We start from the raw sequence: 26,081 nt of genomic DNA on the forward strand, positions 1-26,081 counted from the left end.
ATCAAGTTGCCAACTTCTATTGGATCATAGAAAAAGCAAGGGAATTCCAGAAAAACATCTACTTCTGCTTCACTGACTATGCTAAAACCTTTGATTGTGTGGATCACAACAAACTGAGGAAAACTCTTAAAGAGATGGGAATACCAAACCACCTTACCTGTCTCCTGAGAAACCTGTGTGTGAGTCAAAAAGCAACAGTTAAAACCCAGCATGGAACAATGGACTGGTTCCAAATTGGGAAAGGAGTATGTCAAGGTTGTATATCATCACCCTGATTATTTAACTTATATGCAGAGTATATCATGTGAAATGCCAGGCTGGATGAATCACAAGCTGGAATCAAGATTGCCAGGAGAAATAGCAATAACCTCAGATATGCAGATGATACCACCCTAATGGCAGAAAGTTAAGAGGAACTAAAAAGCCTCTTGATGAGGGTGAAAGAGGAGAGTTGAAAAGCTGGCTTAAAACTCAGCATTCAAAAAATGAAGATCAAGGCATCCAATCCCATGACTTCATGGCAAATAGAAAGGGAAAAAGTGGAAGCAGTGACAGATTTTATTTTTGGGGGCTCCAGAATCACTGCGGATGGTGGCTGCAGTCATGAAATTCAGAGACACTTCTTCCTTGGAAGGAAAGCCATGACAAACCATAGACAGTGTATTCAAAAGCAGAGACATCACCTGGCTGACAAAGGTCCATATAGTCAAAGCTATGATTTTTCCAGTAGTCATGTACAGTTGTGAGAGTTGGACCATAAAGATGGCTGAGAGCTGAAGAATTGATACTTTCAAACTGTGGTGCTGGAGAAGACTCTTGAGAGTTCCTTGAACTGCAAGGATATCAAATTAGTCAATCCTAAAGGAAATCAAATATTCATTGAAGGACTGATGCTGAAGCTGAAGCTCCAATACTTTGACCACCTGATGCGAAGAGCCGACTCCTTGGAAAAGACCCGGATGCTGAGAAACATTGAACAAAAAAGGGAAAGGCGGTGTCAAAGGATGAGATAGTTAGATAGCATCACTGGCTCAATGGACATAAATTCGAGCAAACTCCAGGAGATAGTGAAGGAGAGAGGAGCCTGGCACGCTGCAGTTCATGGGGTTGCAAAGAATTAGACACGACTTAGTGACTGACAACAATTGCAATCTGGCATAACCAACATCATCACTCTGGCTTAAAACTGTAGGCAGTTTTACTATTTCTTATTTTTCTTATTTCTTATTATTTTATTATTTCTTTCATGTGGATCTGCCGATCAGCCACAGCCCAGATGCAATCACACAAGCCCATTTAAGACATCGTGTCATGTTCAGGAGAACATTTCATTGGCTAAAGCAAGATGTATGGCCACGCCCCAAATCCGTGAAATGTGGAAAATATTTTGCCCACATAATACTTCAAACTCACATAATAGAAGATATAGATCAAGAATTTAATACAGTAAAAAAAAATTATGAACAGTGATTTGAATAATTTTCCAAGGAGTCTGTTGCTAGTGTGGTTAAAGCATAATGACATGGGGAGAGATACTGCTGGCTGCTCTTATAACTTGTTTACCCTGCTGCTGCTGCTAAGTTGCTTCAGTCGTGTCCGACCCTGTGCGACCCCATAGATGGCAGCCCACCAGGCTCCCCCGTCCCTGGGATTCTCCTGGCAAGAACACTGGAATGGGTTGCCATTTCCTTCTCCAATGCATGAAAGTGAAAAGTGAAAAGTGAAAGTGAAGTCGCTCAGTCGTGTCCGACTCTTAGCGACCCCATGGACTGCAGCCCACCAGGCTCCTCCGTCCACGGGATTTTCCAGGCAAGAGTACTGGACTGGGGTGCCATTGCCTTCTCCATGTTTACCCTGGGAACTTCTTATTCTAGAGATTATATATGTCTGTGTACATGTAAGCCCACTCTAAAAGATAATGGCTTACCAACTTCTACAGGAACTTTATTTTCAAAGAGTTGACCTATGCTGAAGTAACATGGTTATCCCACAGGACAAATATAACATTGATTGAATTAAATGTTCCTCTGTAACACACAATGTTGGGTCTCTGTGTAACCACAGCACATTCAGAAGCTATGCCTCAAAGGTGTTGAAACCAGTGTTTGAGTCCCTGAGCAAACAGCATTAAATGTGGTTGCTGCTCACTCTCCTGGAATGGAGGTCAGCTATTTTATACACAGTGAATAAGACGAACTAGTTATAAAACGTGAGGAAACATCTAATTTGACCACCTATCTCAGAAACACTATCTTTTATTTGGTCACATCGTTTTGATAATGTTACAAGAATAGTTCGGTTTATTTTTACCCGTCACTGTACAGATGCATTCATCTGCTTTACAAGTGCTAATGCCTGAATGAACAGGTGTGGAGACACGAGTTGGCCAAATATAAACTTGTCCAGTTCATGTGTTTAACAAATGTGGGCTTTTTAAAAAAAGAAGATTCATTCAACACAGCCAGCCACTGCATTATTAGCTGTAATGGTGTATTCTGCCGTAGAAAATGGTATTAGTTTCAGTTGAGGCTAATTGCTTTTTTTTCCCTTTTGCTGATGAGAAGAGATTAAATGAAATCACTTGAATAATCCTGTTCAAGAGCCAAATTTTCCCCCTCATTTGTAAAAGCTCAGTTTTATAATCTTGAGGATTTAAAATAGAGTCTTCTAGTCTTTCTGACAATACTTACTTCCCACAAAAACAAGACTTCTGTTAGTTAGCCTCCAGTAAATTTCATTATCAATCGTGTTATTTCAAGAGAAATCAATGGTTTTAATAAATATAATAGATTTGGAGTAATTCTTTCCTCCTCATTTCTTTTAAGGTTATGAAAGCCTTCTGCTTGGCTACATTATGTATCTTATTACTCGGTTTGCAAAGCTGCATTTAAGAGAGAATGCGGTTTTCTGGTTTCCTGTTCTGATATACTTTGATTGTTCTTATCTGAGCACCTTTTCATTTTTATGGTGCTTTCTTCCTCTTTATACCCTGTTTTGTTGTTGTTTAGTCACTAAGTCATGTCTGACTCTTCTGCAACCACATGAACTGTGGCCTGCCAGCCTCCTCTGTCCCTGGGATTTCCCAGGCAAGAATACTGCAGTGGGTTGCCACTTCCTTCTCCAGGGGATCTTCCTGATTCAGGAATTGAACCCACGTCTCCTGCACTGGCAGGTGGATTCTTTACTACTGAGCCACCAGGGAAGCCCCATCCAAAACTTATAAGAGATTAATATCTAGAAGATAATCAAGAAGTCTTTACAATTTTTAAAATGAGATTGCTGTACGCCTGAAACCAACACAACATTGTAAATCAACTATACTCCAAAAACCTTTAAAATAGAATAAAATGGAGATAATAACAATAGAAAGTGAAGTGCTCAATGAAGACCCTGGCATACAGTTAATGATTTCCATTTGCTATTATTAGCTTATCTGTTCTTATCCTCTCTGACAAAACATACTCTGTGATGAGCCTGAATTTCCAGTTTCTGTGTGGTTTTATATTGCTAGTTTGTACAGTTACAGAGAAATGTGCAAATATCTAGCTAGTCTCACTATCCACAACCGTGTTTGGTAAATATCCCTGGATAAGCCATTGGTTAAAATGAAAGCGGGGAGAATATTGTTCACAGCTCCCATGACACAGAGGGGAGCAAAATGCTATGTGCACCACTGCAGCTGTGGAACCAGCTGCCAAGGGCACCTGCCAGGTGATGTTGCAAGAAGAGTATGCTTCATAGCTTAAGGTGTGGATCTTGTGACTGTCATGTTCCATCCTGCCTGAGACTGGGACCCAGGAGTGCTGTACCCAGAGGATGGAGAGTCTGGGAGGAGCAGTTCTCCACTCCTTGGCTCTTCGTCCAGATGACTTGTATGACTGTGGCTGACGGAAGGACCATTTGGGCCAGCCCCGTCCTGCCGGGTTTCCTGGTGACTCCTTTACCCAAGGGGCAGACTGGCCACAGAGAGATGGCTTTGCTCACAGCCAACCAAACTTGCTCTCTGAAAGGAGAGCTTTGTCTTTTTCTGCTTCATGACCTCAGCCTTGGGGAAGGTTTTGGCTCTCCAAGTGTGGCCCAAAAGCACGGATGATGAGACACAGGGCAGAAGGCAGTGAGCTGTACCTGGGTTCAGTGACCTGAGCTGGGTCTACTCCTTGGGCTTGGGGAGAGATAAAGTTGTCCTTCTGATTGGGGAGGAAGGGAAACCAATGATAAACTCCAGGCTGGGCACTTTTCCACACAGTGTCTCCTTCAATTCCCTACAAACCTGTAGGATGAGCTTTCTTATCCCCATTTTACAGATGTGAAAACTGCAGCTTAGAGAGGGAAAATTACCCAACTTGTAAGCAGCCAAGTGGGATTTGAACTCTAGGTCTGTTTGACTCCAAGACCCATGGGTGATTGGTTTTCTTTTTTACTGCACTACTCTCTATATCTGTGAACTCAGACTGGAGTGGGTGGAACTGGGTGGGTCAGTGGCTTGGTGGAGTCCAGGTAAGAATGCATGGCCAGCTCCATCTGTATCTGAACTTGGTGGGCAGTTCAGTTAGTTATAGAAAGCTAATTACACTTAATGCTGCATCTGAACATGTGTTCTTCTAGTGAGCTGGTTTTAGTTGTGGCTTTGATTTCCCAGTAGAAATTATATTCCTGTGAAATAATGGCATCCTCTAAGTGTTGTGCTTTGCTTGTCATTTAGAGAAGTCCACACTTCCAGGAGACACACTATATCCCCAGGATGGATTCCTGGTCCAAGAAGGAAACCATGTAGGCCCTCCAAGATAGAAAGCACTTGCTCCCAGGTGGAATTTCATTTCTCTGTGCTTTGGGGATCTGATAGGTGCTTTGAAAAACTGGCTTCACTAGCCGTTAACAGAGATATCTCTTGTTCACACATCTGCAACTGAATTTTCTTTGTGCTCGAGAAATCACATGTTTTTTTGTACTGTGCTATTCAGAGGTCAGCAGGATTGCCAGAGCCACATGTTCTTGGCCATGTCTCTAAGACCCAAGTCAATGACTAATAACAATAATAATCATGATAGGGATCATTGCAAACCATTCACTCTGTATTTGCTATGTGCTGGGCCATGTAGCAAATTCACTTTATATTCACAACAACCCACTGAAGTACAGGTATACCTCAGAGGTATTTCGGATTTGGTTCCAAATAAAGTGAAAAAAGTAAAGTGAATATTGCAATGAGTCGCACGAGTTTTGGGATTTTCTAGTATGTTGAAAAATTATGCTTATACTATACTGCCATAGTATTATGTCTAAAAAAAAAGTACACACATCAATTAAGATCTACATTATTTAAAAAAATATGCTATTACTAAAATTGCTAACCTTCATCTGGGCCTTCAGCAAATCATACTAGTAACATCTAAGATCACAGATCACAGATCACCATAACAAATATAATAATAACAAGAAAGTTTGAAATATTATGAGAATTAGTAAAATGTGACACAGAATTATGAAATGAGCAAATGCTATTGGGGAAATGACAACAATAGACTTGTTCAACGAAGGGTTGCCACAAACCTTCAATGAGTGAAAAGTGCAATATCTGCAAAGCACAGTAATGTGAAGCCCAATAAAACTCGGTATGCCTGTGTGTATTATTTAGGATGGGCTTGACTGCAAGTAGCAGAAATCCAGCTTCAATGGCTTAACCAGATGAGAGATTTGTTTTTCTCATAGGCTAAGAAGTCTAGCAGTAAGTACTTCAGGGGGAGTATGCAGGCTCCATCAAGAACCCAGGGTCCTTCTCTGGGGGAGCCTCATATTTGCAGCTTGGCTGCTCTGCTTTGTGTATTACAACTGATTTTTAGACAGAAAGAAGGAAAAAGGATAAAGACTAAGTGGGAAAAACTAAAACAGTGGATGTGAGCTGAATACTTCCCCTCTAACAAGCTTTCTCAGAAGCCCTAGCTGGCACTTTCAGTTGCCCCTCACTGTCCAGAACTGTGTTCCATGCCCACGCTTAACTGCAAGGGAGTCTGACAGCTGAAGAGTGTGTAAGTGAGTACCTTGGTTAGGAAGGAAGGAGTAATAGGTACTGGCTTGGTAACCAACAGGGCCTGGCTTAGGTAGTTAATATTTGTTCAGAATTTGTAGACAAGAAAAGTGAAATTAGAGAAGTAATTCTGTTACTCCTAGTTAAGGAGTGACAGGGCCCAGACCTAAATCAAGGTCTGTCTGATTCTAAAGCCACATTCCTAAAAGCTCTGCTAGAATTTGTTCCTGGTGCTTGTGGGTATTTAGGATGGAGAACTTTAGGGGCCTCTCCTAGGGAACAAAAAAGAGGAGTGATTTGTCAGCTTCTTGAGAATTGTGTGAAGATCAACACTTGGAAGATATGAAAAGGCAGATTAAGGCACAAGGTGAGGAAGTGATTCTAACAGTAATTAACTGTTCTATGGGCTGGGTAGCAAACTCCCATTTGTATAGAGATGAAATTACCTATCAGAGAAGATCACTTAACTGATCGTGAGTTAGGATCTATTGTGAGTTCAAGATCCTGGGTCTAGGAAACAAAAGTGGTGATATAGAACAATTGTGATAGAGGAAGGCTTCTGGATCTAGTGTAAAAGGCTCCTGATTTGTTAGAGCTAGAACAATTACACAATTTATGGTCCAACTTGAGGCATTTTTTAGAGTAAAAAGGGAATTATTGCTAATTACGCTGGGACTTCTCTTGTGGCTCAGATGGTAAAGAATCTGTCTACAATGAAGGAGACCTGGGTTTGATCCCTGGATCAGGACGATCCCCTGGAGAAGGGAATCGCTACCCACTCCAGTATTCTTGCCTGGAGAATTCCATGGACCGAGGAGCCTGGAGGGCTACAGTGCATAGGGTTGCAAAGAGTCAGACAGGACTGAGCGACCAACACTCCTGCTACTACTACCCTGGGACAAAAGGCATATACAAGGATCATCACAGACTTGTGGGTACCCTAAGAATAGACTTCTGATGAATAAAGTAATGGAGAGGCCTGGACTTGAGAGGGGGAAACAGCTAGGGGAATTGTCAGAAAGGATAGACACCCCCAAGCCATATCCCACTTCTGTAGGCTGGACCTTCCAACCTTCTTTGTCTGTGACACAGTTCAGTGGTTGGTGTTGAAATGTGATGGACAGGGACAATATGTAACCTTAAAACATTCACTTGACATAGATCCTTATGCCTGAGTCCCTGTAACATGACTTTTTTTAAGAGATGCTGAGTATGGATCATGCTCTTTTCCTTCCTGAGTCATGAACCAGAACCATTCTGGGCTGGAAAGGAAATTGGATTTCATATATCCCCAAATCCTTCTCAGCCTTTAAAAACTGCCTTTCTGCTTAGCTCAGTGACCTTGGGCAAGTCACAACCTCTCTCTATGCTTTGGTTTTTCCTTTAGTGGAAGTAGAATGGAAATAATTGTTACCTAAGAGAAAAAAAAAAAATGATTCAAGATTTTCCAATGAAAGATGCCATATGGAGCCAAGTGATATTATTATTTTTATGACAGTTATTAGCGGAGCTGCTTCTTGTCCCATCCCCTCTCATTAGGCCACTGAGCATGAATAAACACAGGTTCAGCCAGTGGCTGGTATTTGATGATGTTGGCACTGGAGATGAAAGGAAGGAATTTCTCTCTGGTTTGTGTTTCGCTGTTAACCTCCTCATGCCTGGATCTCAGTGTTTACATGTGTGGTAACTGGGCACCAGTGGGAGTCTCAGCCAGTGGTTTCGTAACAGAGGTGGCCTATTCAGGAAGCCTTTTAATAATGATGCTATTAAAATATTGTCTTCACTCCTTCCCTAATTCCTTTATTCAGTAGACATTGATTGTCTCTGTATGCCAGGTTCTCTTTCCCAAGCATGTGACAAGATGTATAATGGCACACATTAAGCTCTCTGATGTTTGTGGATTCAAGGAACATGTCAGAGGACAGCTGGTTTTCTGCTGAAATTTTACATCTCTCTTACCTATCTTTTGTTTTTTCTTTTTTAAAAGATACATTTATTGAGTCTCTTACCTATCTTGATCCCCGAGAAACATTTATAAATGCAAAAGTGCTTTTGCTACCTATTTCTGGAAAAGTCAAGACCAAATTTCTTTTCTTAAAAAAATTGAGGTATAGTTGATTTACCATATTATGTTGGTTTCAGGTGTACAACATAGTGATTCAAAATTTGTATAGCTTATACTCCATTTGTAACTGCTATAAAATATTGGCTATTTACCCCATGTGATATATCCTTGGGGCTTATTTACTTTATACATAGTCTTTTGTACTTCTGAATCCTTTATCCCTATCTTACCCCTCCCCTCTTCTTACAGGTATCAGTTATTTTAACACAGCATAAAAGAATCTTCAGGATTTGCTCCCTTTTCTATCTCATCTCTCATCAAGCCTCTTTTAGGACCACCAAGGTCCAGCAACTGGGCCTATCTGGCAGGCCCTTGAATATTTAATAAATATATTAGATTTTGTAGATCTTGTGGTCTCTGTTGCAACTAATCAGTGCAGCACCTGTAACATGAAAGCAGCCATGGACAAAATATACCTTGATGGGCATGATTGTGTCCAAATAAAACTTTATTTACAAAAACAGGTGGTAGGTTGCATTTGGTCCATGGGCTCTGGTTTGCTGATCTCTGTTTTAGATCTTAGCTCATGCTAGGTTCTTTCACTTCCTACATTAAAAATCTCTTCTTCCCCCATTTATCTGTCCATTACCTATTGGTCACCTCAAGCCTGAGACCTTTCTCTACTACCCTGGGTAGAACTGACCACTCACACCTGCCACCTGCTTATCTGTGTTTTCTCCCCTTACTTGAATGTAAGCTTTATTCCTTCATTCATGCATCCTTTGATTCACTCATTCAACGTTATTTAATGAGTGCATGCTATGGGGCAGAGTTGATGACTTTTTAGTCTTTGTACAGCACGGAGGTGGAAGCCTAACCCTTCACATATGACTAATATGTGCTTGTTGAATAAAAGGAGTTAGAATATAGAGAAGCCCACTGCTAAGAGATATCTGTGTCGAGTATAAGTGCCTAAAAGTGGGGAATTACTTGGATTTTGAAATCTCTCCATTGTGCTGAAGGCTTTAAGGCTTTTGAAATGTTCCTCTCAAGGTTTCTGTAGCCTGGTCTGGCATAATTCAGTGGCTCCTACCTACTGTCCATCTTCATCCTCCTTCCTAAGTCCCTGGGGTCCTACTTCTGGGGACCCTATATGGCAGGATCAAGAGCAGCAGCACCAACTCCTAGACTCCTTCATGGGCAGGACTCATGTGGGGTTGAAGTTTACCAACAGAATGTCAACATAGTGCAGTGTTCTTGCTTTCATTTTAAATAGAAGATCTGGTCTTTCCATTGCTTCCTGAGCGAGCCCTTACTGTTGTTGTTTAGTCACTAAGTCGTGTCCTATTCTTTTGTGACCCCATGGACTGTGGGCCTCTAGGCTCCTCTGACCATGGGATTTTCCAGGCAAGAATACTAGAGTGGGTTGCCATTTCCTTCTTCAGGGGATCTTCCCAACCCAGGTCTTGAACCCGTGTCTCCTGCACTGCAGGCAGATTCTTTACCACTGAGCCACTAGGGAAGCCTGCGCAAGCCCTTAGTCCAGGGCTATCTGGACTAAGAAGCTTAAACAGCTCACAGCATGAGAATACTGACATTGCTTCCTTGCAGAGTCTAAATCTAATTTTTTTTTTTAATCTACAGTTTCTGGCTGTTTGAGAGTGATTCTGAGATAAATGAAAAAATGAAGCTCCTTGGTTACTCATATTATGGCAATTACTTTATGGATCCTTGGAGCCCCAAAATATTCAAAGCTGGACATAATCTGTTTTCTTAAATTTGCAACCCATTCTAGATGAAAGCAGAACATTTATTTAATTGGTTGTCACCAATGAAACCAAAATTACTTTATTCCATTCAACCCAGTCAGATGTAAATTTTCAGCGGTTACCAGAAGGTTATGAGTTTGTGGTCAGAGGCAGGGAAAAGAAAACGGTTACAGCTGGTGACAAAACAAACCCCAAACCTCCACATGTTGCTCATGTTACAATTGTAAATAGGAAAGGAGCCCGAACTGGAGACTGTAGGACAGAGTGTGTGTTGGGTAAATTCTAGAGAAACTAGAAAGACTGTTCTGGATCTCTTCACCAGTTTTTTTGTTTGTTTGTTTGTTTTTAATACAGGAAGCCAGTGAGGAAAGTGGCAGCTGAGCAGAGTACAAGATTGTCATTCATGAACTCACTCCCACAGGTAGTAGAAAATCAAATTAATCAAAGTTCATTGTGACAGAGCCCTTTTCACGGATGCATCCGTAATCTGCCTGGCCTGACATTTTAAGACTGGTTACTTTTGTGAGGGAACACTGGCAAGAAGAAATCATGTCCCTGGTGATTCGGAGGAGGGAGGGAGGGGGATGGGTGATAAATTGACCTTTGGTTACAAAAAGAAAAATAAAGCAGTGTTGCTAAATGACCAAGGCCACAAAGATAGTAAACACAGCAAGGGCACAGTGGAGAACGTGTGGTATTCGTGAGCTAACCCCATTGCAACACTCACGCAATGTGGTGGTAAGAAACTTCTGGCAAGTTCCTCCTTTAGCGAGTCCCTGTCAAGTATCTTTTGAATGGATTCATAATCATGTCTGCGTGTGTGTGTACATTTCGGTGGGCAAGACATTGGCAAATGAATTTCATTAAAAAAACGAGATGCTTGACAGGTATTATGGTTTAAAATAAAACATAGTCTTCGCTTTTGTTTTTAGCATGAATAAATACTTTACTTTTGGCAATTCTCACCAAAACTTGAGTGTCACTGTTTGAGAATGTTTATCAGAATTAAAATTCACATATCCTTTGATTTTGAAATTTTAAGGAACTGATTCATGGTTCTATTCAGATGCGTGCAAAAATATGTTTGTGGGAGCAAAGGATTAAAGCTACCCACTTGTCCACCAGGAGTTGGGTAAACTCGGGGACATCTACACGGTGGAATATAATGCAGCTGTTGAAATAAAAAAGGTAAATCTAAGTGTATAGATTTGCAATAAACTCCACAATTTCTTAAGTTTCACTGAGGAACAGAGGAGTGTGTGCAAGAAAGGGAGGGGCACATATGCTTGTATATACATAGAATATTTCTGGAAGGATGCCCAAGAAATATAATAGTGGATGCCTCTATGGAAAAGACTGTGAGACTGGGTTCCACAGGTTGATAGAAATTTACTTTCTTCTCCTTATGCTTTGCACTGCTTGAAATTTTTATTGGCCTGGCACACAAATCATTTTTAAAACAGAATTCCAAAGGAAATGTCATTCTTCCCAATTAATTGGGTTTTGCTGGTGTTGGTATCAGTGCCCAGTGAAATAGGCTGAACTATATGGTTTGATTCATAGACTGAATGCTTTAAAACCCTACAGGAGAAGGCATTTTTCAGTTAAGTGTATATTTGGGAAGAGTATTTCAGTAACTAATGAATAATAAAAAAACATTATTTGGGGCTGCTATTTTTGTGCTGACAATTTGGAATCCTTGAGAGGTGTGTAGAAGTTCATGGCATGGCAAAGTTCCTGGCAAGTGGAAGGGTCGCCCTGACCTGCAAAATCATGAATTAATGACTTCTAACTTCTCATGCATTTTAATTTCATAGCTGTCATCATTGCCATTTCTTTCTTTGCCAGTGGATGACTGAAGAATGATTGAGAGGATAAACAGCCATTGATTTATTTACATTAAATAATACTCTGCTTGCTCCAGGAGCTGGTAAGCTCAGTGGCCCTTGGAAACCAGTCACATGACAGCAACTTAGCAACCTCCCTCTGAAGTCCAGCTCACCAGCGATGGCAGGAGGGGAATGATAAGGACAGAAGAGTAGGGGCTAACACACAGTCTTTTCTGAGACTCGCTGCTGAATCAAGACACTGTGTTTTGGGACAGGGTGTATAGCAGGGTACCCTTCATTTAACCTTTAATAGCCTTTGTTATCTCGTGTAATGTTAGGCTTACTGTTAATTAATACTTTCTTTGTCTATGCTGTCTCGTTTCTCAAATAGTGCCAGCTCTTTCAGTGCTAAACTGGTGTCTTCATCTATTCATTAGTTCATTTATGGAACAAATATTTAATGCATTGCTGCCACACGTGGCTGCTTTGCTAAGCCCTAGGGGATGTAAGATGACTATTACTTGCTTTCAAGTCACTCACAATCTATTAGTCTCTTCAAAGTCTAATAGTCTCATTCAGATTTATATCTCCCAAGGTTATTGACACAGAAATGTTTAATAAATGTCAAAAAATTGAGAAATTTCTCATTCTGTGAACCCAGAACTGTGTCTTGATACTATAGGTGCACATTTTTACCGATGAGATTTGCGTAAATCTGTTTCTTAAGGTCGCTTCAATAATAGCATTTAGAAACACAATTCCTTCTTTAGATCAGACATTTCTAGACCTGGGAATGAACACTTTTAGGGCTGGCACTGAGGACGACAATTATTATAACCCAACAATAGCCAGGGCTGTAAACTCCTGAGGAAGTAGGCTCATTTTCACATGGACAAACAGCTCCACTAACAGAGAACACAGGAAGAGAGAAGGCTGTCCGGGAAGCTGACGTTTCCTGAGTGCCCACTTAGGGCCTGGAGTCCCACATGCTTCACTTCATTCAGGGAACAGCTACCCAACAAACACAGTGATAAGGATGTGGAGAGAAAGAAAGGAGTGTTTTCGGTACTGGCCTGGTTGTTAGTGGGCCACAGATATATTTGTAGATATGCATGCATGTACTTCTAACTTAAAATTAAATATTTACCAAGCCCTTTTCCAGGTGCTTGGTGCCTAAAGAGGTATAAGCCATAGTCTGTGCCCTGCATGAGGCAAGTGATATAAAGAAACACAAAGCCAAATAGCCACATGGAAATTATATAGCATTTCTCAAGAGGGTTTTAGACTGGATCCACAGTGAACATTTAACCTAGAGTTTGCTAAAATGGAGTATGCACCTCATTGGTGGCATGCATGAAGATGTTATAAAAAATATTTTAAAATTTCATTAAAAATTTATGTTAACGTGCATTAGAAAAACCTATAATTATGATATCCAACCCTTGAGTATATGGATATTCCCTCTGTCAGGCTACATATGAAAGTGAATTGATTTGAAGATTATCTGAAGGAAAATATCAAGTAAATAAATAACCAGGATGGGATTTAGTGCATGCTGTGTGTGCTAAGTTGCTTCAGTCGTGTCTGACTCTGTGTGACTCTATGGCCGGTAGCCTGCCTGGCTCCTGTGTCCATGGGATTCTTCAGACAAGAACACTAGAGTGGGTTGCCATTCCCTTCTCCAGGGGATCTTCCTGAGCCAGGGATCAAACCCGTGTCTCTTATGTCTCCTGCATTGGCAGGCAGGTTCTTTACTACTAGCGCCACCTGGGAAGCTGTGGTTCAGGGATATGGTAATGATTCTACAAGTGTTACTTGAATAACCTGAGTTTAGAAAACGCAGATCAAGTCCAATTTCTGGACTGCAGGGAGGTTACATGAGTTCTCCAGGTCAGAAAGCCAGAGAAGAACACAGACCAGAATCTGGTCACCTGACCGGCCCTCTGACCCCACATCCTCATTCAATCACTACTTCCTATTTTGCATATGAGGAAACTACAACCCTGAATCACATATCCACTCTTGGTACAACTTACTTGAGAATCTGTAATGCAGAAAGAATAGAATTGGCTTCATGAAGAATCAGTTAACATAATTATAGTGTACTTACCTAAGCATGGCAGTATTATAAAAATATCATACTTATTAATTTTTGGTCATCCCCAAACCAGCCTGTGAGATATCCTTAGCTATTTCTACCATCCCTCTTTTCCATAGGAGGAAATTAAGGAGCAAAGATCCAAGATCTTCCCTAAGATTGTAAGTTAACAAAGCTGGGATTTGAACCCAGATGGTTCAGCTCTGGAATTTATTCTCTTAACCACCCCACACAGAGTTCACTGTACACAGGGGAAGGAAGCAAACTCTCCCTGCTGAAACCAGACAGAGTCTGCTCAGACAATATATGGATATTACGCCCTGTTTCAAACTCCCATTAGACCTGCGTTCATCTCATAAAAGGCTTTGTTTCTTCAAACCATCATTTTTTCATACGTGGAAACTCCTGGGAGGAACCAGTGATTACCAAAAGCAACCTTTGTACAAGAATAATTTGTTAGATCGCTATGATAAGTACTGTAAAGAAATGAAGGGGGAGATGGAGAGAGTCGGGAAGGTGAATGGAGAGAGGGACAGTCTGGGGACACTGCTGGTGGGGCTGAGAGTGACCCGGGAAATGGGGCTCCTGCAGGGCTCCTCCCTGCGCCACAGGGGGCCACCAGGTGCTGTGAAAGCCCTGCACCAGCCCTGCCTGGTGCCCAGTGCTTGGCACAGAGCAAATGCCCAGAAGCTCTGTGGGGTGAGTGGAAGCCTGGATGGAAATCAAAGGCAAACCAGGAGGCAGGCATGGGAACGGTGATTGGAGGTGAGAGGGCATAAAACCCACACTTGACCTACTTTATCACTGCTCCAGGTGGGCCCGAGGACGAGAGCACTGGGTGAATCTGAGTCAGATAAAGTGTGCTAACCACTTAACAGTGTCCCGATGCGTCCAGGACGCTTTGCTTTGGGGAAATCCATTTGTCAGAGCAGCCCCAGTTCAACCTTCAGGCCTAGGCTTCCTAAGATGAAAAGTCCTCATTCCCCCTCAGGACAGGGTGCTTCAGGGTGAGGCCAAGGCCACCTGGGGACCAGAGCCAGCCTGCTCTATGAGGCTGCCAGAGAGGGATCAGCCTCCAGCAGCCTCCTGCACACCAGTAGGTGCCGACAGCTAAGCTATTTGACGCACCTTTGGGGCACAGAACTGCTGAAACCAAGGCCAACCTCAGAGTCTGAAAATTCCTCAGCAGTCTGCAAGGAGAAGCCCAAGGGTGCGCTCACACATTACATAAGCTGGGGGTTCGCGGCGGCCCGCTGGTGTGCGGAGCCCTGGGCCTCTCAGAATTGCGCAACTGTTACGCAGGAGCACTTGTTAAGTGTTGCAGCATGACTCCACATCTTTATCAAAAATGTGAAACATCCACCCGGCACACACTTGGAAAACACCAAAGCTTTTCTCCACCAGGTGGTTGAGGCTCTTGATCCGGCTGACAGGAGAAGCAGCAGTCCAGGGGGGACATGACTTACTGTAGCTCTCGGCCCAGGAAGCTGAACACGCAGTACCTTGTACCCCGCTAGCCTTGGACAGCGCAGGCTTCTGATAAATGTACTTTTTTGTGTATTTGTTTTTCCTGGCAGTCTCATTTTGGGTTATAAATGGCTCATTATTTCCATCCCATAGATCCATTCTTGCCTCTGTTGTGTTCTTGCTTCCGAAATAACTGAAAGGTTGGTAAAATCATCACTGAGGAACCCTGCCCGTTCTGACCTTGAGCGGAGGCCGGATTGCTACATCGCTCATGCCCTCTACACTTGCTCCCTTGTGGGAGCGGTTGGCTGGAAAGCCGCCACCCTCCACCCCCACCCCTCCCCACCCCCACCCCCAACCCCACCCCCACGCAGGGGATATCATTCTATTTACACTAAAGCACTTGATACCCTCCGATGCCAGGAAGCACCATGGACTTTCGCTCACTCCAGGCCTGCAGCCTTTTCAGAGGACTATTGGGCAATCGTCAGAGGTTATGAAGTTGGAAAGCATTCCCCCCAGATAGGTCATTTTCCCTGCAGGGCAGCCTGGAGGCAAATTTCATTAAGTATCAAGTAGCTGACCCAAAGCAGTATAAATAGCGAGAGCATATGACAAGCCCAGAACTGAATGTGGTTAAACCCTAGGCTGAATACGTATAATGTGTTTCCTGTCATCAGCATCCACGTGGAGATGTTTGCCCAGCAACCATTCAGGAAAGGTGTTGAACCATAGGGTGATATTAGGGTTCCACCTTAGAAAAGTAAGTTTATCCCTCTGTTTGAAAGCTTGCCAACCACACAGTTAGCTCAAGGAAGGGACCTGAAGATAGGAGGGATGTGCTTTCTTATAGGTAAAGATTGACCTTATAAAACATGCCAGGTTCATCCAGCCAACCAGAGAAAGGATGGAAACCTGATTTGTAGCGGGTAAGAACTGTAGGGAAGATGCCCCGGAGGAGGGCATGGCAACCCTTTCCAGTATTCTTACCTGGAGAATCCTATGGACAGAGGAACCTGGCGGACTGCAGTCCATGTGGTCACAGTCAATGACTGAGTAACTAAACACAGCAGAGCACTGTAGGCAGTCATGTCAGGCAAAAGGGACGCCAGAATGAAAGTTTTCAAGGGAAACAAGGGGAGAATTTTAATTCCCTGTTTTTCCCCACTGTTCCCTATCTTTATTTTAGGAAGCAACACAGTGTAAACCATGCTTTAATGAGACCTATTAGACCGCAGATGATTGAGCTATGAGAGGCCACTGAGCTTGCCAGGGCCAGTTTCCTAAACAGGCTGCTTTGTTCAGTTCTGCCCCCACTGGCTGGAGCTGTTGACATTCCAGAAGATAATCTTGTGGTCTTATAATGATGGAAGGAGGCTCTGGGAAGGCCCAGTGTAAGACTGATGGACAGTGGAATTTGTTGAACGCTTCTATTCAGAGACAACAAATTTCCAAGGCCTCCCTGGTCTTGCCTGCAATGGCAGCTTCCTGTTTCCCTTGTAAGGAAAGATTTCTGCTTCATCAGATTGAAACTCCAAAACTATTTTGAAGGGTGGCAGCACCATTAGCGTCTAACTCCTTTGAAGAGGACATTAGCCTCCTGAACATATCAATTTGTGTGTGTTTATTAAAAATCAGTTTCTTAGCTTTGTATCTAGAACCAAGGCAAAAAAGCCATAGGCGTTCAGAATCCAGAGTGACCACGAGGGGCTGATGTAGTCAAGAAATGCTGCACAGGAGTGGTGGGGCCTGGATGAGGACCTTCTTCCAGGCTCGCCCTCAGTTTCTTGCAAAGACTGTCAGCTCCTTATTCACTCTCCATTTCTTCCTTAGTAAAACAACTCCAATATGGCAACAACTCCTGGCTGAAGACAGTAGTTCCTGGTGTCCCTTACAGTTCAGTTCAGTTCAGTCGCTCGGTCGTGTCCGACTCTTTGTGACCCCATGAATCGCAGCACACCAGGCCTCCCTGTCCATCACCAACTCCCAGAGTTCATTCAAACTCATGTGCATCGAGTTGGTGATGCCATCCAGCTATCTCATCCTCTGTCGTCCCCTTTTCCTCCTGCCCCCAATCCCTCCCAGCATCAGGGTCTTTTCCAATGAGTCAACTCTTCACATGAGGTGGCCAAAGTACTGGAGTTTCAGTGGCCAAAGTATTGGAGTTTCAGCTTTAGCATCATTCCTTCCAATGAACACCCAGGACTGATCTCCTTTAGAATGGACTGGTTGGATCTCCTTGCAGTCCCAGGGACTCTCAAGAGTCTTCTCCAACACCACAGTTCAAAAGCATCAATTCTTCGGCGCTCAGCTTTCTTCACAGTCCAACTCTCACATCCATGCATGACCACTGGAAAAACCATAGCCTTGACTAGATGGACTTTTGTTGGCAAAGTAATGTCTCTGCTCTTCAATATGCTATCTAGGTTGGTCATAACTTTTCTTCCAAGGAGTAAGCGTCTTTTAATTTCATGGCTGCAATCACCATCTGCAGTGATTTTGGAGCCCCCCAAAATAAAGTCTGACACTGTTTCCACTGCTTCCCCATCTATTTCCCATGAAGTGATGGGACCAGATGCCATGATCTTTGTTTTCTGAATGTTAAGCTTTAAGCCAACTTTTTCACTCTCCTCTTTCACCTTCATCAAGAGGCTTTTTAGTTTCTCTTCACTTTCTGCCATAAGGGTGGTGTCATCTGCATATCTGAGGTTATTGATATTTCTCCCGGCAATCTTGATTCCAGCTTGTGCTTCTTCCAGCCCAGCGTTTCTCATGATGAACTCTGCATAGAAGTTAAATAAGCAGGGTGACAATATACAGCCTCGACGTACTCCTTTTTCTATTTGGAACCAGTCTGTTGTTCCATGTCCAGTTCTAACTGTTGCTTCCTGACCTGCATACAAATTTCTCAAGAGGCAGGTTAGGTGGTCTGGTATTCCCATCTCTTTCAGAATTTTCCACAGTTTATTGTGATCCACACAGTCAAAGGCTTTGGCATAGTCAATAAAGCAGAAATAGATGTTTTTCTGGAACTCGCTTACTTTTTCGATGATCCAGCGAGTGTTGGCAATTTGATCTCTGGTTCCTCTGCCTTTTCTAAAACCAGCTTGAACATCTGGAAGTTCATAGTTCACATATTGCTGAAGCCTGGCTTGGAGAATTTTGAGCATTACTTTACTAGCGTTGTGAGATGAGTGCAATTGCACTCATCCCTTACAGTAGGGGGTGGCTAATGAGGTCTAAGAGTTGTTGGGAGGGCAGCATTGTCAAATGAAATGTGAATTTCCCAGTTAAATTTGAATTTCAGATAAACAATAAATAATTTTCAATATTACCTAATATGTGGCTCAAGAATAAAGAATCTATCTGCAATGCAGAAGACTCAGGTTTGATCCCTGAGTCAGGAAGATCCCCTGGAGAAGGAAATGGCACCCCACTCCAGTATTCTTGCCAGGGACATCCCAAGGACGGAGGAGCCTGGAGGGCCACAGTCAATGGGGTCACAAGAGTCAGACCTGACTTAGCAACTAAACCACCACCACCATATAATATATTATTATTTTCATTTACCAAATTGGCAACTGTACAGGTGAGGCTTCTGGGAAGCAAGCTAGAATACTTTGACCCTTTTCCCCCTTTCTCCTCTTTCCTGGGCTATGGATGGGAAGGCTGAGACTTCAGCAACCATGTTGGATCGTAAGGTTGAGAGAAAGAGGGAAGACTTGGGGTCCCTAATAATTGAAGACCTTCCAAATTTTTAAGTGAGAACAAACTACTGACTTGCTTTAGCCACTCCTAGTACTTCTGTTATTTGCATCCAATCGCTATTCCTAACTGATAGAGTCTTAAAAACAAGTGCACTGTTAACTTTGCTGTTAAGTCTGTTTACTCTGTGTCATCGGCCTCTTATGTAACACAAGCCACTTCACTTTCACTTAATTTTTTTAAGACCTAAAGAGGGACGGATGGTGCTCTTTCTACCCTCTGAAATGACAGCCCCTCAGCATGAATTTCTACATGGCATTATTGCCTTTTTTACAAATAACATTTATATATTTTGAGCACTTGCTTCAGGTGATTAATAATAATAATATTGCTAAAGCAGAGCAGTTCTTACCTCTGCACAAAGATTTGATCTGAAACCTCAAGTCCCATCAAATGATACTCTGAAACCCCAGAATTATTATTTCAAATCAGTAAAATCACATGTGAATTTTGATATTTTTGCTTAGAGAAAAAAAATTTATATAGTGTAGGTCTTCATTAGCCCTTATATTGACAAACGTTCTTCTCTGTGGTAAAGATTAACTGAGCATAGTCATGTGCACAGGTAAAGCTGATTTGCAAAGCTCCATCGATAATTCAGGAATGATATAAACCCTAACTCCTCCAGGCTTAGTAGCAAGTTGCCTTCTTTGAATGTTCCCTGCGAGTCATGTGGGGAAATTCAGGGGGTCATAGGATTGGCCTCGTTATGTATGAGGTCAAGCTAAATAGCTTAGCTCCGCTGGGTATGCAGAGGAAAAGAGGTTCCTGGGCTGTGAACTGTGTAAATACCTGCCCTTCCTTTTGCAGTGGAATCTTTCGAAGGTTAAGTCATAGTAAATAATCAACTAAGATTTCTCAGATTGGCTGCCTTTACCTTTCTCTGAAAAAAAAAATTTTCCCCATGAAGACAAAGCAACTTTGGCATGAGAGCAATATTTCCTTTTAGGCCTCCCTGCTTCAGACATTCAGAAAACAAGATCAGGCCTGGCCTAACTGGCAGAAGCTGCCTGGGGCAGACAGCTAGACTTGCCATGTGGGTGAGTGGAGGTGAATTAGAATTTAACAGAAGGGAAGGGAAATTCCCACTTCATGTTGTAAGATTCTGCACAAGCCTTTCAGAGGTGAGCAGTCTTGCCCTTCACCTATCATTGGGGGTAACTGATCAACTCCTGAAATCTGAGGAGTACGTGTATACGTATTGTAATATATACATTGTAACAAGTAATACACAAATGGAATAAGACTGACCTAGAAGGTCTGACTTTGGTATTTGGTGACAGGTCGTGATACCATGATTGTTAGCTCAGGAAAATTGACAGATGAGCATATATGTACACGTCCATATTACAGGTGCAAATAAAAGTTGACTGATGTGAATTGTGGGGAAAAAAACATATCTGCTGAGTAGTATTATCTATGCAATGTTAAGGGGGAAAAATTGTAATTTTTTTTTTTTTGGTTCAGAGTGCATTAATTTCTATTTTGACCACAGCATATGGATTATATTTACATTGAATATCCATCCAGCAAGCATACACTGCCAGGCTAAGTACTAGGTGCTGGGAAGGCACCCAGTAGGTAGGGCTGATAGCTGAAAGCATAATAATGCCTTTGAACTTGATAAATAGGTTAGAATTTTACAAGACCCCTCTATTCTCTTCCCTCAACAAGAACACAGCCTGAGCCAGCCACCTGCCTTGGACTATGATCTCTTAACATAATGACAACTGCTGTTTAAAACAAACGTGCACATGGGCTTATTTGTAAGTTTTTCCTTTCTTTTAATAACCTTATTAGAAGCCCTGTAGTAAAAAATCAAAAGACCTTTTTTTATTAGAAATCTTTTCTCTGCTAGTGAATAGTAACAACTTTGGTCAAGTTTTTAAATTTCTCTGAGACTAGATTTAAATATTTATAAAATGAGGCAGTAGAAAGTAGGGCTAAGCTGAGTTAATGATTCAGTTTTAGAATAAGCAATAAGAGAAGGTTACTAGCCACTAACAAACTGTATGATCTCAGGGTAGTTACTCAAACCGCTTAAAGACTCGGTTTCCTTATCTGAGAAATGGAGATAATGTGCTTATTGTTGTTAGAATGAAGGGGATTACTGGGTAACACACCTGGTTCAATGCAAGGCATAGCAGAAATACCCCCGTGAATGTAACTCTTTTCATCCTACTAAAAAATTATTTGAGTCTTGGTCTATTGTGTGTATATATGTGTGTATGTATGTATCTCTCTTGTTCTCTGTCATCTCTCTATCATCACTGATATCTTAGTAAGTGGTTAACTGAGATATGTCAGCATATTAGGGCACAAAAATGTAAAGGATTTCTTTTTTTCCTGCCAATCAGTGTCTAGCCCCTCTTTCTATCCCTCAACAACATCTAGGGCAGATTGTATAAATTTTCAGTTTTTAAAAGCTAGGTCCATGCAGTTTGAATCTTGCTCTAGTTCACAGCTTCTCTCCTCCCTCCGCCCTTCCCTAGGCTCGGGTGCATTGGCAGAGAGGAGGGAAAGAGAAGGGAACACACCTCTTAACCGCTCACCCACCTCTGTGGTTCTCTCACCACTATGGGTTCTCTACCTCAGGCTGCCCCTGCTGGCACGCTGATGCCCAAAGCTGGCAGCACACCGTGGGTCTGTGGGCACCCTGTGGGTTCCTGACCTGGCCCTGGATGGACTTCCTGTACTCTTCAGCTCCTGCTGTGGCTGTTACCCTCCCAGGCTGTTACACTGTGGTACTATTGCTCTAGCATCTAGCAAGTTGTCTCCGTGCTCAAGTGTAATTTCAATGGTATTTTGAACTGTGTTCCAAGAATGCAATTTTTGCCCTTTAGCTGCTTCAAGCTCCCATGGGTATCTACTCCTGGCTGAGACAGTTAATTGAATAATGGCATGAGAGGTTACATTATAGTCTTGATTTAATCCCAGTGATTTACTTGTCTTTCATTAGTTCAGATTCAAAGTCCCTTATTAGAAACAAGGGAGTTAGTATAATAAGGACTTTGTATATATATTTTAAATATATAATTATATATGTTATTTATATAATATATTAAATATATTATTTTATATTAAATCTATAGGATATTTTAGATTATTATATAATTACATATACTTCTGTCAGAGAAGGAATTCTTCCCTTTAACATTTTAAATGAAAATGCTCTTAATGACTATGTATAATGTAATATAGTATATATTATGACCTATAATATACTTATATAGTGGGCTTCCCAGATGACTCAGTGGTAAAGAATCCAGCTGCCAGGGCAGGAGCTGCAGAAGATGAGGTTTCCATCGATCCCTAGGTTGGGAAGCTCCCCTGGAGAAGGAAATGGCAACCCACTCCATTATGCTTGCTGGAGAATCCTGTGGGCAGAGGAGCCTGGTGGGCTACAGTCCATGGGGTGACAAAGAGTTGGACACGACTGAGCGCACACAAATGAAAATACTATATATTATTATATATGTTATATATTAATTATATAAATATATTCTATATATAATAAATATTTAATAAAAATGTACGTTGATGTATCAATAAGGGTGTTTTCATTTAAAATTGTTAAAGGAGAGAGTTCCTGCTCTGACAGAAGAACCTAGCTGTTAATCTCATTTTGTCTCTATTTTAAATGTATATCCTCAAACAATGATATATTTCTCCCTTTTAGAGAGTATTTAATACAGGCATAAATTTTCTGGTGCTTTTTAAAAATTATAATTTTTATAAAGTAATAAATTTAAAGATTTAGTTTAGTGGAACTTTGCATTTGTATCCATCTATTTGATGTGGAGTAGGTACATTTGAAGTACACAAAACTATCCTTTTATTATGTCTATTTCCATTTCTACCCCACAACCTTCTACTAAAACTACAACAACAACAAAAAGAAACAAACAAGCCAAGGCCAGAAAGAGCAAGGGGTGAAAATAAAGAGAAAAGAATGAACACAGGATTGAGTGGTACCCTGAGTCAGGGTTGCTGTTAGTTTCTCACACAGACTCTTCAGTCCAGTGCTTAGACAAACATGATGGGGTTAGGCATGTTACCCCCATTATAAAATGAGGACATTGGGGTTCAGAGTGGCTAAGTAATTTGTCTATGGCCATCCTGTTCAGTTCAGTTCAGTTGCTCAGTCGTGTCCGACTCTTTGCGACCCCATGAATTGCAGCACACCAGGCCTCCTTGTCCATCACCAACTCCCAGAGTTCACTCAGACTCACTTCCATCGAGTCAGTGATGCCATCCAGCCATCTCATCCTCTGTCATCCCCTTCTCCTCTTGCCCCCAATCCCTCCCAGCATCAGAGTCTTTTCCAATGAGTCAACTCTTTGCATGAGGTGGAAAAGTACGGGAGTTTCAGCTTTAGCATCATTCCTTCCAAAGAAATCCCAGGGCTGATCTCCTTCAGAATGGACTGGTTGGATCTCCTTGCAATCCAAGGGACTCTCAAGAGTCTTCTCCAACACCACAGTTCAAAAGCATCAATTCTTCGGCGCTCAGCTTTCTTCACAGTCCAACTCTCACATCCATACATGACCACTGGAAAAACCATAGCCTTGACTAGACGGCCATCCTGTTAGTTAAACAGAATTTGAAACTAGGCTTCTTTGGTCCCAAAGCTTTATTCTTCCTCGTAAATAACTATCAAGGAGCCATCATATTCTCTCCACTTGAGTTTCCCATAAAGCAGACCCTGAGATATTTTATTTAAAGTAAAAGAAGAGAAGTGGGAAAAAAGGAAGGGGCAGGGGAAGTGGGAAAGCCAATACAAGGATGAATTATTGGTTTGAGCACGACTGCAGACCACCTCTGCTCTATCTCACTGGAACATTCTGAGGAACCTTATGAATTGCATCTCAAAAATGCCTGCCTGGTAGACAAAAAAAGGGAACTATGTATTCATCAGCTTCTGTCATCTACTGGTCAAGGGATGGCCCGAGGCGTTACTGGCCCTCTTGCTTCTGGGTTGCAATGCGGCAGTGTATATTGTGTACACACTATTGTGTCTGACATACTGTGTCTGGCATAAGAGAAGCCCTGGAACGGGACGCGAGAGGTCTGTGATGAGGGCACAGGTGAGACACGATCAGATTTACACCCAGGGGAAGACCCCATGGGACTGGCTGCCTCAGCCGTGGGCTGCAGTAGGAGTCAGGTGAGAGGATGTGAAGTCGTGCGTGACAGGCATCCAGTACACACACACCAAGACTGCTTTGGTAGTGTGGACCGGATTGGGAAACCATTGCCAGGAACATGCCTCTTCTTGTAGTAGAGAGTTCAACCTGAACCCAAGCCTCTTCTTTTGCTGGAGTTCATGTCCAGGCATGTTTGGCAAACTAATGGGACAGAGCTGAGAGAATCTATTAAATGTATCAATATGGAAGAGCCTAGAAAGAGATATTAAGAGATGGAGGGAATCAGATGGTCCTGTTCCATGACAAGATCTGAACTCCATGGAAAAAGGGGCTCAGGCAGAAGGGGCAAGATGTGTTTCAACACTTTGATACCCAGCTACACAAGCTCTGTAAAGGCCCTGGTGACAGTGTGATAAAGTTAGGGAGGCTGAGCATTCTTCCCACTTCTGCTTCTGGTTCCACAGTAGGAAGATCAAATGTTTATAATGCAATAAACCCAGTTTGAGTGCTTCCAAGAATGCTGTTCCATGTGGCCCTGTATATTTAGAGACTGAGAAAGTTTCTTGAGATGTTAGTAGCTGTCATTACTGGGGATTGGTCAGTGAGGGATGGAACTCAGAGTCTAAACCAGTCTCCAGAGATAGCACAGGAATGGTCCAACCAGTAGGCAATAGGAAGAAGACTTGGCAAGTGAGCTGAGTTCAGTATTCAGTTGCAGATAGATAGCTTTAGTACAGGTGGCTATTTAAGAAAGAGAGGAGAGCCAGTCATGGAAAGTTGGTAACGAGGTTACACCAGGGTTATTCTAGGCCCAGAGGAAGTAGCATTCAGAGTAGGAATCCAAAATGAAGCTCAGGAAAACATGAGGAGAGTCAAAATCCTAAAGGGACTGAAGCCAGTCACCGGAAATAATGAGCCTTGAAACTGACTAACTCACAGCTCCCTTTAGTTCATCTGCCTAGGGTAGGTCCGAATGCCCAGAGGGAGGTAAAGAGGCTGTTTACTTGCTGAACAGGCAAGCCAGCAGCAGGGGCAGTAAGTCAAGCTGCTCTTCACAGCTGAATTATCAGTAAACTCTGTGTGTCTGAATCCACTAGGATTCAAGAAGCAGGGCCCAACTGGTGAAAGCCTGTCTGCAACAGGCCTTATAAAAGAAGACTTGAAGTCTGTGTCTGTGAAGAATTCCTTCTCTTCTTCTAGTAGAACTACTTTCTTTTTTTTTTCCTTTTTCTTTATCCTTCCAGTTTTATTGAGATATAGTTGGCATATAGCACTGTATAAGGTTGGGCTTCCCTGGTGGGTCAGCTGTAAAGAATCCACTTGCCAGTGCAGGAGAGATGGATTCATTCCCTTGGTTGGGAGGATCTCCTGCAGAAGGAAAGGGAAACCCACTCCAGTAGGCTTACCTGGGAAATCCCATGGATAGAGGAGCCTGGTGTACCACAGTGCCTGGGGTCACAAGAGTCAGATGTGACTTAATGACTAAATAACAACTGTATAAGGTTAAGGTGTACAACATAATGATTTCACTCGTACATAAGGAAATGATTATCACAATGAGGTAAACTTAGGACTAAGGTTAGGTTTCAGTTCAGTTCAGTTCAGTTCAGTCGCTCAGTCGTGTCCGACTCTTCGCGACCCCATGAATCACAGCACGCCAGGCCTCCCTGCCCATCACCAACTCCCAGAGTTCACCCAGACTCACATCCATCGAGTCAGTGATGCCATCCAGCCATCTCATCCTCTGTCATCCCCTTCTCCTCTTGCCCCCAATCCCTCCCAGCATCAGAGTCTTTTCCAGTGAGTCAACTCTTTGCATGAGGTGGCCAAAGTACTGGAGTTTCAGCTTCAGCATCATTCCCTCCAAAGAAATCCCAAGGCTGATCTCCTTCAGAATGGACTAGTTGGATCTCCTT

General features: G+C 42.4%; 1 long non-coding RNA gene across 1 annotated transcript in view; it reads left to right on the forward strand.

Moving 5' to 3' along the window:
- The window catches only part of LOC113893282, a 299,963-nt gene that overhangs the window by 201,377 nt on the left and 72,505 nt on the right, over window positions 1-26,081 (forward strand). Inside the window, exon 2 of the long non-coding RNA XR_003511270.1 lies at window positions 10,214-10,280. This is a non-coding gene — a long non-coding RNA (uncharacterized LOC113893282). The remainder of the gene's footprint in view (window positions 1-10,213; window positions 10,281-26,081) is intronic.

This window comes from Bos indicus x Bos taurus, chromosome 5 (genome assembly GCF_003369695.1).
Source record: "Bos indicus x Bos taurus breed Angus x Brahman F1 hybrid chromosome 5, Bos_hybrid_MaternalHap_v2.0, whole genome shotgun sequence".
Lineage (NCBI taxonomy): Eukaryota > Metazoa > Chordata > Mammalia > Artiodactyla > Bovidae > Bos > Bos indicus x Bos taurus.